The following is an 11,392-nucleotide window of genomic DNA, read 5'->3' on the forward strand; positions in this document are numbered from 1 at the left end:
GCCATTAAATTACAACTCGGGAGCGGCCAGCGGAGGGCGAGGGGACGCACGGGAGGGCCACACACGGGGCCTTTTAGGGACAAGCACAGCCGCGCAGGGATCCGCGCGGTGGAGCTCGCTCGGGGACTATTGCACACAGTAGGACTCTCACCAGGGGGCATGCACACGGGGCCTCAGCAGATGGAAGATGAAGTTCAAGTGAACGCGGGGACGCAGGGGCGCCGGGGGAGCGCAGGCTGGGCCCCAGACTCCGGTGTACGGTCACCCACAGGCCGTGGCTGGGACACGCGCGCGAGCTCCCACCCCCGCGGGCCCACACACTGCGGTGTCCGGCTCTCGAGGGCGGGGATTTCAGTCGGTCTGCGGCTCAGACACCGCGGGGACCGAGACTGCGTCGTGCGTGCACGGCCAGTGGGGACATTCGAGGACACGGTGCACAGACTCGATGCGCCAGGCTGGCTGGGGCCGGGCGCACGCACTCGGGCGCGCACCTCTGGAGGAGCGGCCGCTCCCAGACAAGCCCACGCGTGGACGCTCCCCGCGCGCGCACAGGCGTCCAGCTCCCCCGGGAGCCCCCGGCCGCCCTGACAGCGCTGTGTCCTCACTCGCCCCCTCCGGTCCCTCCCAGGGGGCCTCCCAAACCCGGGAGGTCTTTCTGGACAGCGGAGGGCACAGGGCGGGCCAGGCCGCAGCTCTCTCCTCTCTCCTTCCCCTAAATGTGGAAGAGTTTGAAAAAAAATTTTTTTTTTCAGTTCAGCTTTCCTTTTTTGGAGCGACGGCTCAGCAGATTCGGTTCTGCCATCTGCCAACATCTGAGAACCCCTGGGGGAGCGGGGAGGGGGCGGGGGAGGGTGGCCTGCTTCCCCTGTAGCAAAGGGTCCCTCTGGGCCCCCTCAGGCTGCCAGCGTTCTTGGGGGTGGGGGGAGGGGAGGAGGGAGCACCTGGGGCTCAGGAAGTCTGGAATGAGGGAAGTGTATGCAGAGGGGCGCGTTTGGAACAGGATGGGGGTCACAGGTCAATGTCCCCACCAGCTGCCAAGCAGACCGTGGGAACCACAAGCAAAAAGCTAAACCTGCAGAAGGCCCAGCCTGGGGGTGGGGCCAGGGGCGAGTGGAAGGCCAGAAGAGGGGCGCCCCCCTCACCCAGGCAGCCTCTGCAGCCCCCCCCCCCCCAAGGTGGGCCTGACCAGACTAGAAGTGGGAGAGGGGATGTTGCATGCCATCTTTCCCTCCTGAACACTCAGCCAACTCGTAAACCCCTCCCTGCCTCAGGGCCTTTGCACGTGCTGCCCCCTGTGCCTGAGACAGCCATCTCCTAATCTCAGGTCCCAGCCCAAGGTCCCGTCCTTAGAGGCCTTCAGCGGACCCTCTACCCAAAACCCCAAGGCACTTGCTAGCACTCACCCTATCCATGTCCTTCGCCCTTCCTCACCAACTAGAACTCCTGGATCACATCACATGTATGGCCGTTTGTCACCAGAATGTCCGTCCCCGCCCTGCCGCGGAGACCTCCTCTCACCAGCTCACCGCTGCAGCTCAGCACACAGTAGGCACTCAATTAGAACGCGTTGGGAGTGAATGAACCAATGCATCCATGCCACACCGTCAAGAAGAGGACTGTCTGGCTCAGGCCCGGGCCCTGCACCCCTGTTTTCGAACACGCTCTCCTCTGGTATGTTCCCGAGGCGAGCCTTCTCCTCCCTCCACGGGCCTCCACCTCTAGGCAGGCGGGGGAGCTCCCGGGCACAGCCCAGGTCTGAACACCCAGGAGATGCCCGTTCAGGCTGAGTCCACCTGGGCCACCAGGTGCCATCGAACCTGCAGGCCCTCCCCCCAATGCCCCTGGGCAGCCCGGCCAGGCCAGGCTTCGAGAGGGCCAGAGCCCAGGCTCCAGCCCAGCGCCCTGAGCCTCCTGGACCCCGGTGTCCATGAGCCCCACCCCGGGCTGGTCCGGCCGTCGTGGGAGCAGGCACACAGGACACTGCTCACTCCCACGGCCTCAGCCACTGACGACCCCAAGACGCCCTAGGAACACGCCAGGGGCAGGCCCAGACCCTGTGCGCACAGGACGCGAGTTTTCCTTCCTTTCTTTGTTTAAGATGCGTTTTTATTTTATTTATTTCCCACCGCCGCTTTCTCTTACTTTTGATGGCCTTTATTTTTTTAATGTGTTTTTATTGATTTCAGAGAGGAAGGGAGAGAGAGAGAGATAGAAACATCAGTGATGAGAGAGAATCACTGATCGCCCCACACTGGGGATCAAGCCCGCAACCTGGGCCTGTGCCCTGACCGGGAATCGAACCGTGACCTCCTGGTTCATAGGTCGACGCTCCACCACTGAGCCACGCTGGCCGGGCTTGACGGCCTTTAAAACTGGGGTTGAAACTCAGAAGCTCGCAGGGCCTGCTCCGGGCATTGGAGGTGGGTGGGGCCTGGGGCACACCCCACGCCTGTCCCCAAGCCTGTCCCCAGCTTTCACAGCCACCCTCTGTTCTCAACACGCATGTGGCCACGCCTCCAAGTGCCTGAGTGTGCTGCGGGGTGAGGGGTGGGGGGAGGGAGTTTTTTGTGACCCCTGCAGATAGCAGTAGCTCCCAGGTCAGTTTTCCACTCCCACGATGTCCACACAAAACGGGGGGGGGGGGGGGGGGGCGGGGCGGAGGCAGGGGGAGGAAGTAGAACCTTATTTTGTGGGCAAGGAGGGGACCCTCCTTCCAGAATGCAGGCAGGAGGAGAGAAAGCCTGCTGGCAAATCATGCATCCCTGCTTTGCTCATTCTGTCCTACTGTGTGCGGGCATCGGTCCTACTGTGTGCGGGCACCGTGGGAGTCAATGGTGCAGGAGATCAGCCCAGCCCTAAAGCACGGGCATCTGGTGGGGCTCTGACACTCCCAACACCGAGTGATGGCAAGGCCTGTGCGCGGAAAGCCCTGGGAGGGCGTCCTGGTGTCCAAGCCAGTCTGCAGACACAGGGGAGGGAGGCCACCGGCGCTCCCTGGCTCCTGCCCTGGCCTGCAGGGGAGGCGGAGGCCCCTTCCGGTCCTCAGTCCTGCACAGCATCCCTGAGCTGTCCCTCAGAGCCCCCCAGCAGCCGGAACCCCAGCTGCACAAAACTGCCTCGTCACCCCGCGGCCCCCTGTGAAGTCTGCGCCTTATTTATGACGCTTCAGAAAGAAGGAAGCGGAGAGAGATCACACCCGGTCTGATAGGCCTGATTATCTCCGAAGATAAACAACCCGCTGTCTCCCAGCGCATGCTTCTGGGGTGTTCTCCCCACCTCACCCCCCACCACCACCCGGGCCCGGCTTCAGCCTCTGTCTCAGGCGCAGGAGAGCTAAGAACAGCCTTGAGGGGAGCGGGGCTGGGCAGAGCCTGGGGGGGCAACGGGGGCTCTCAGCGATATGCAGCGGCTGCGTGGGTCCCAGGCGCCCCTCCAGGGCAGCATGGCAGCTGTGGACCAGCCGGGAAACAGGCCGAGCCTGGGAGGGGGGCAGACGCCAGGGTGCGTGGCTCAGCGGAACAGCAGGTGCAAGGCCGGGCGTGCAGCGTGGCACCTTTTGTGCAAAATGTGTGTGTGCGGGGTGGGTGGGGGGGGGGGGGTACTGTGCTTGTCTGTGTGTGGATACTTCCGGGAGGGTAGTCTTTAGTTCAGTAGCACCTACTATGTGCTAGGCACCACTCTAGGGGCAGGGAACTCGGCAGGGACCGAGCTCAGAAGTCTCTGCCCGCCTGGAAGACGCTCTAGGGAGAGGTGCACACGGAAATGAAATGAGGCGGGAGGTGGTCAGTGCTCTGAGAAAAAAGTACAGCAGCGTGGCTCAGTGGTTGAGCATCGACCTATGAACCAGGAGGTCAGGGTTCGATTCCCGGTCGGGGCACATGTCCGGGTTGCGGGCTCGATCCCCAGTCGGGGGGGTCGTGCAGGAGGCAGCCGATCCATAATCCTCTCTCATCACTGATGTTTCTCTCCCTCTCCCTTCCTCTCTGAAATCAATAAAAACATATTTGAAAAAAAGAAAAAATCAGAGTGGAGAGAGGTGGGGAGGCCAGGCGAGCAGTGACCCCGTAGAGCTGAGGGCGGGAATGACTCGGGATGTGGGCACAGCCAGTGCAAAGGCCCTGGGGTGGGAACACACCGGCGCATTCAAGGACAGGAAGGAGGCCGGTACGAGAAGAGCGGATGGAGTGGGCAGTGAGGAGGGAGGGACGTGGTGGGAGCTTGGAGAGGCCACGGGACACGGGACAAACGGACACCTGAGCTGCCAGGAGCTGGGGTTGACATGGGGGTGGGGGGGAGCCACGTACGTGGGCCATCTCCCAGGGGAGGGATTGTCTGAAGCTGCATCACGGAAGGTTTTCTTTCTCTCCTTTCCAAGCTTGGACATCTGGTTTGGGACATACGTGCATGTGTTTCTGGAGTTTTTTCTTGAGATTCAAGGAGGTCTCCTTTCCGGCATCTTTGCAACACATTGGCCACTTCTCAGCCTCCCAGGGAGCGTCAGAAATTAGCCCTGGGTGGCCTGACCCCCTGGCTGGGCCCAGCCACCCAGGAGGCCGAGTGACGGGTGGTGGGGAGAACCGCTCTGCAGTGGCCACGGCCCCTGGGACTCGGAGCAGTCCTGGCCTGACCGGCCCTGCATCCAGGCCAGAGCTCAGGCCCCTGATCCAGGCGATGTCAGAACCCTGAGACCAGTGTGGCTGGAGTGTGCGGATGGGCCACTCGTGTTACCTCCCCGAGCCTCTGTTTTCCTCATCTGTGAAATGGGCTGGACTCCCTGCCCAGCGGCTTCCCGGGGTGGTTGCAGGAATTCGGTGAGCTCATACCGCTGAAGACCCTCGAGCTCCCTGCAGAGCGAAGGCACTTCAGCATCTTAAAGGGTCATTTTCCAAGAGCTCCTTCTATAACCGGCCCTGGGCCGGCTGCGCATCTTACAGGGACTACGGGTCTAGACCGTCCGTGTGGCGTGCTGGTGAGGCACACACAGCCTGGAGCCAGACGGTCTGGCTGTGTGACCCTGGGCGAGTTCCTCAGCTTCTCTGAGCCTGGCTCCTCACCTGCAAAATGAAGACACGCAGACCCTCCCTCACAGAACCGCTGCGGCAAGTAGATGCCTGTACAGCAGAGACGGGCACAGGAAGAGCTATACAAGCCGAAGCTGTGTGCTGCGTGTCCCCCAGACCCTCACAACCCGATCAGACCAGAACAGCCCCGGAAACCAGGTCTGGGGGAGGCAGACAACCGGCCTCTCCCATTGTCTTGAGTGAAGAGCGAGCCAGCCATGAGGATGTCCACGGAAGAGGCACTTCCAGCTGGGCAGACGGCACGTGCAAAGGGCCTGAGGTGCGCTGGGTGGGCCTGGCCAGCACGAACGTCCTAGGAGGCCCCAACGAGGAGTCCAGCCTCCCCTGTCAGCCCTGGGGAGACACCGAAAGGTTTCTGTGGGACTGTGGCCGGGCTGGGTCAGGTCTCAGAGCGGTTCTCCCTTGAGTAGCAGGAGGTTGGAGGCCTCATAGTGAGAAATCATGTGTCAGGACGGGCAGTGGGGGCGGGGAAGGAGAGAGGGGGGAGAAAACAGAAGCCAGAGAGGTTCCAAGGTGAGAAACAGGGACCCATCTCCCCTCCCCACCCCCGGGCCCCCGCCTGCATCCCAGCACAGAGGGGAGGCCTGCGGGGCTGGGTGTGGAGGCGAGTCTGGGCCAGCGAAGGGCGTGGGGCCTGTCTGCACCTGCACACAGTGGCTTTGGCAGCAGCCTCGAGCAAACAGCCCACCGCCTGCTCCCGCCATTCCTTCAAAGGTATCTGCACAGCACACAGTAGGGCTGCAAGGCCGCCCTGTCCTCAGGGCTACACAGTGTCCTCCCCCCGGCACAGGTTCCTTCCTCAGAGAGAGCGCCAGGAAGGGATCGGACCTGGCCACGGGGCTGGCAGGGCTGCACACACACCCCCCCCCCCACCAGGGATCCCCTTAAACAGGAGGACGTGAGCGCTCCTCGCTGGAACTCATCAATAATACACGCCACGGAGCAGGAGACACAAGCCCGGGTCGTAATTTATGCAAAAGCTGTGTGCGGCCCGGCTAGCATTTCCAGGGGCCGTGTCGCATGCAGAGTCTGAAACTGCCGCGTCTGGAAAGTTCTGGGCACCAGAGAGCAGCTGGGACCAGCCGAGCCCTGGGGGGTGGCTCGACCACAAGGTCAAGGGCACTGGTGGAGGGAGGGGTGGCAGGACACTCCCTCACGACAGGGAGCGCAGAACGAGGAGAAATAGGTCTTGCCCGGCCGGCGTGGCCCAGTGGTCGAGGGTCGACCTATGAACCTGGAGGTCAGGGTTCCATTCCCGGTCGGGGCGCAGGCCCGGGTTGCGGGCTCCATCCCCAGTGGGGGGCGTGCAGGAGGCAGCCGGCCCATGATTCTCTCTCATCATGGATATTACTCTCTCTCCCTCTCCCTCCCTCGCTCCCTCCCTTCCACTGTCTCTCTGAAAACAGAAAAATATCCTCGGGTGGGGAGTAAACAAAAAAATGTTTCTAAAAAGGCTTAATAGAGAAATATAACTCCCTCACGGACACAGGCCGGCCAGCAAGCACCGGGCTGCTTAGTTCCTGCCCCCACAGCTTACACTCAACTGCATCCTAAACATGGCCGGCGGGGGGGAGGGGGGGACGCGCCCGCTCCCTTCTGCACCACAGGGCACATGATGTGTTCCTTCTTGTTGGTAATCCTCACCCAAGGGCATTTTTCCCATTGATTTTTAGAGAGCGTGGAAGGGAGGGAGAGAGAGAGACATGGTCGATTGGTTGGGGATCGAGCCTGCAACCGAGGTACGTGCCCGTGATGGGAATCGAACCCGAGACCCTTCAGTCCCAGGGCCGACGCGCTAACCACTGAGCTAGACCTTCAAGGGCTTAGTGCGTTCTGTTAGCAGCACGTTGGGGAGACGGGGGGAAGGGTCAGCCTCGAGGCGGTGACGTGAGAGGGAGAGACAGCAAACTGACACACAGGGCACTGCGGTGAGGCCGAGGTGCAACGCAAAGTGTCCAGAGGGGAGGGAGCCCCGGGGTGAGCGAGTGAGCGAGGGCTGTGCCTCCCCAGCCCCACCCCCACCCTCCAGGCCGTGCAGCCCGGTTCTGGGAAGGAGCCCTTGCTGGCACCTCCTGATGCGAAGCTCTGACCTCAGCTCCGAGCCTCTCGCTCAACAACACCTGCTTTGAGGCCGAGCTGAGCGCCACACAATCACCCTTTTGTGCTTTTATGGCCCCTGAGAGTTTGAGGGTTTACTTTGTTCTCCTGCCCAGGCCTGCGTCCCGGGGGGAGGTGGGGAGGGGGGGGCAGGAGCAGAGCAAGATGGTGCCCACTTGGTAGATTAGAGACGCGGCCCCGCATGGCCAACCTGCCGTGTGCATCTGGGCTTCCCGGACCCTGCCATGCACCCCAGCCCCGGGGGAGGGGGTGGGGGGTGGGGGGGAGACGGGGCCAGGGCCAGCCTCCTGAGTGTGTCACCTGTGTAGTCACACAGGGACCCAGCCTCAGAAGGGCCCGAGCTTGGGTCTACCTGCCGCTGTCGCCATCTTGAAATGCGTCATTGTTTTTGTTTTTTTTAAATATAGTTTTATTGATTTCCGAGAGGAAGGGAGAGGGAGAGAGAGAGAAACATCCATGAGGAGAGAGAATCACGGATCGGCTGCCCCCTGCACGCCTCACACTGGGGATGGAGCCCGCAACCCGGGCCTGTGCCCTGACCGGGAATCGAACCCTGACCTCTTGGTTCATAGGTCAACGCTCGACCACTGAGCCACGCCGGCCGGGCTCCCCTCTGGAGCTCTAAGACTGTTTATTCTCATAAACATCTGATCTGTGTGCTCAGCCGCCCAGGCCAAGTGCTGTGCAGAGTGGCTGGATGGTGGCTCTCGGCTGGGATATCCCAGCCCCGCCCTGTTTTTTGTTTGTTTTGTTTGTTTTTAATAAAATAAGACTCCTCAGAGCCCGTGCGTCTTGCTGGCGTCTCACAGGTGGGACTTGCTGTCCTCTGCAGCCTCTGAGGCCGCACCAGGCCAGCAGGGAGCCGGCTGGAGGGGAGCGAGGGTTCCCTGCAAAGATGGCCTCTCTCGGGCACCTGCAGCCCCTCCCACCAGGAGGCGGGGTCTCCTGAAAGTGGGTGGGCTCTGTGAGTGTTTCAACCAATAGGAGGCAGTAGAAGTGATTCCATGCCAGTTGGGGGCTGAAATCCTGGGTGAGAACGGGCAGCTTCTGCTCTCCCCGTCCCAGGATGCAGCTGCCACCAGGCAAAACGCTTCGGCCGGATTCCAGAAGGCCAAGAGGGGCCGCCAGCCCTGGCCCCTCCAGCCCTGGCCCCTCCAGCCCTGGTCCCTCCAGCCCTGGCCCCTCCAGCCCTGGTCCCTCCAGCCCTGGCCCTACCAGCCCTGGCCCCTCCAGCCCTGGCCCCTCCAGCCCTGGCCCCACCAGCCCTGGCCCCTCCAGCCCTGGCCCCACCAGCCCTGGCCGCTCCAGCCCTGGCCCGTCCAGCCAGCCCAGCTCAAGTGCCAGAGGTTGTGGGGGAAAAGCCACGTGGGTCATCCAGCCCCAGGCAGCGAGCCCCAAGGGTCAGCCTTGCACACAGCACCCCCACACTCCCTCCCCCCCCCACCCCCAAGCGCCTGCCTGCTTTCCCAACAGGTGTTAAAATAACGACCTCTGGGCTGAAAAGGAAGCTGTGTGCCTGGGTGATAAGAGGGTCTGGCAGCCTGGAAGGGAAGCAGGAGGGAGGGCACGGAGGGGGAGCAGAGGAGGGGGGAGGGTTGGCATATTTCCCGGAGGGCTGTCACCTGGGCAGGGGGTGGGGCACAGTGCTCCTCTTTCTTCCCTTCCCCCTCAGAAGTCAGCCTCCCTCTTTTCTTCATGAGCAAGGTTTGCAGGGAAAACAACAGCAAACCAAGGTTTGCAGGAAGCCAGGGCCCGAGACCAAAGCCCTCTCCTGCCCCAGGTCCTTTGCACGTGCCATTCCCTCTGCCTGGAATGTTGTCGTTCCCCCCCCCCCGCCCCCCGCCCCCCGCCCTCCGTTCTGAATTGAATTGTGTTCCCCCAGGAAGATATGTTGAAGCCCTAACTCCCAGGACCTCAGAACAGGAACTTATTTGGAAATAGAGTCGCTGCCCACGGAAGTAAGTAGTTAACTTGAGGTCATACTGAAGGAGGATAGAACCCAAATCCAAGAAGAACCGGCGTGCTTGTGAAAGAGGAGAAAGCCACCGGGAAGACACAGAGACACGCCGGGAAGACATCATGTGGCCACAGAGGCTGACACTGGAGCGATGCGGCCACAAGCCAAGGACTGCCTGCCACCCCCGTGCCCCTCCCCCCCCCACCCCCCCCCCCAGCGAAGCTGGAGGAGGCGGGGAAGGCGCCTCCATTAGACGCTAAGGAGGGAGCACGGCCCGCCAGCACCTTGATCCGAGACTTCGGGCCCCAGAGAACGCGTGTGAGAGGACACGTTCCTGTCGTTTGGAGCCACCCCGTCGCTGGTTCTTTGTGACAGCAGCCCGGAGACACTAGTTCACTCCCATTGTGCCGGGGACAGACTCTGCCTTTAAAATGCACCCAAATCTGCCCCTTCCCCCACCTACAGTGAACTCCCACGTCCAGCCGCCATCCTCTCTGCACCAGTCCAGCCTGGACCATGGCAATAGCCTCCTCCCTGGTCTCCCGACAGCCACTCCGCCCCATTGTCCCCCCAGCGGTCAGAGGGATCCCTTTAAAACCGACATCAGGGCCACCACCAGTCCTTAGAAGTTCCCCCGTCTGCACACAACACGACCCCATTTCCTTGCAGTGGCTGAGCCGGGCCCTTCACTTGCGTGGCTCCAACCCCCTGTCCTGTCACTGGTCCTCAGACCCGCCAGGCATGGTCCCACCACAGGGCCTTTGCACGTGCTGCTGCTCTGCCTGGAACCGTCTTCCCCAGACACTGGCATGGCTCCCGCTCTCTCCTTATTCATGTCTTTACTCCAATGTCACTTCCTTAGAGAGACCCGCCCCCCTGACCCCCTAAGCCATGCCCCACCCCCACCCCACCCCACACACACCACCTCCCTCCTTCCCCCGTGGGAAGATCTCTTTCATGGCGTCAAACCCCAGGGCCGCCCTTGCCCAGGCGTCTGAAGCAACGGCTCCGTTCTAGGAGGCGACCCGCAGAGATGCTGGCACGGCGAGCAGAGCACAGACCACGGAGCCGTGCACGCGGGCTGCCCCCAGCTCAGAGGCCTGAAGGCAGCCCTGTGTCCCACAGTGGGGACCCTGTGCGTCAGGCGACGGACTCTACCCGCCCGCAAAGGGCGGGGCTGCCCACAGCCAGGCACTGTGTTCCGGGCGCTGTTCCTCTTCTGTATTTTTTTAAAAATATACCACGTTACCGGTTACTAATGGGGATTTTTATCAATCAATGCAGTTACACGTATGCTGATATACACTCGATGTGATATGTGTGCTATTTTGTTGTATGGACAGCAAGCTTCAAAACTTCCTATGTCAAATTTTCTGAAGGTGTTAACATCATAGATGATTTTACGCTTAAAAATGTCAAATTTCGTGCCAAAAAAAAATAGCATTTTCGGGGAGTTTTAATTCATGACTTTATTTTGAAGAAAAGTGCCGCTGAAAGTGATCGTATACTTCGGGAAGCTTATGGTGAACATGCTCCATCTCATGATACCTGTGAACGCTGGTTTAAACGCTTTAAAAGTGAGGATTTCGACGTGAAAGACAAAGAACGTCCAGGTCAACCGAAAAAGATGGAAGACCGACAATGACAAGCGTTATTGGGTGAAGATGCCTGTCCAACTCAGAAACAACTCGCAGAAAGATTCAACGTTGCTCAGCAAACAATTTCTGACCGTTTACAAGCAATGGGAACCATTTTAAAGGAAGGAAAATGGGTGCCACATCAACTGAACGAAAGACACATGGAAAACCGAAAAGTCATCAGTAAAATGGTGCTTCAACGGCACGAAAGAAAGTCTTTTTTGCATCGAATGGTGACTGGCAATGAGAAGTGGGTTTATTCTGAGAATCCCAGACGCACAAAATCACGGGTTGATCCAGGTCAACCATTAACATCGACTGCAAGGCCAAATCACTTCGGAAGGAAGACACTGCTCTGCGTTTGGTGGGATCGGGAAGGTGTGGTGTATTAGCAGCTTCTAACACCAGGTGAAACCGTTAATACTGATCGCTACCAACAACAAATAACCAATTGTTCATCGTAAAACGGCCACCATGGGCCAGAACACACGGCAAAGTAATTTTGCTTCGTGATGACGCACCATCACACACTTCAAAACCAGTGAAAGACGCGTGAAAAGATCTTGCCTGGGAAGTATGAACCCACCCGCCGTATTCAC

This window comes from Myotis yumanensis, unplaced genomic scaffold (genome assembly GCF_028538775.1).
Source record: "Myotis yumanensis isolate MYYU_CA2020_CCGP unplaced genomic scaffold, mMyoYum1.0.hap1 SCAF_19, whole genome shotgun sequence".
Taxonomy (NCBI): Eukaryota; Metazoa; Chordata; class Mammalia; order Chiroptera; family Vespertilionidae; genus Myotis; species Myotis yumanensis.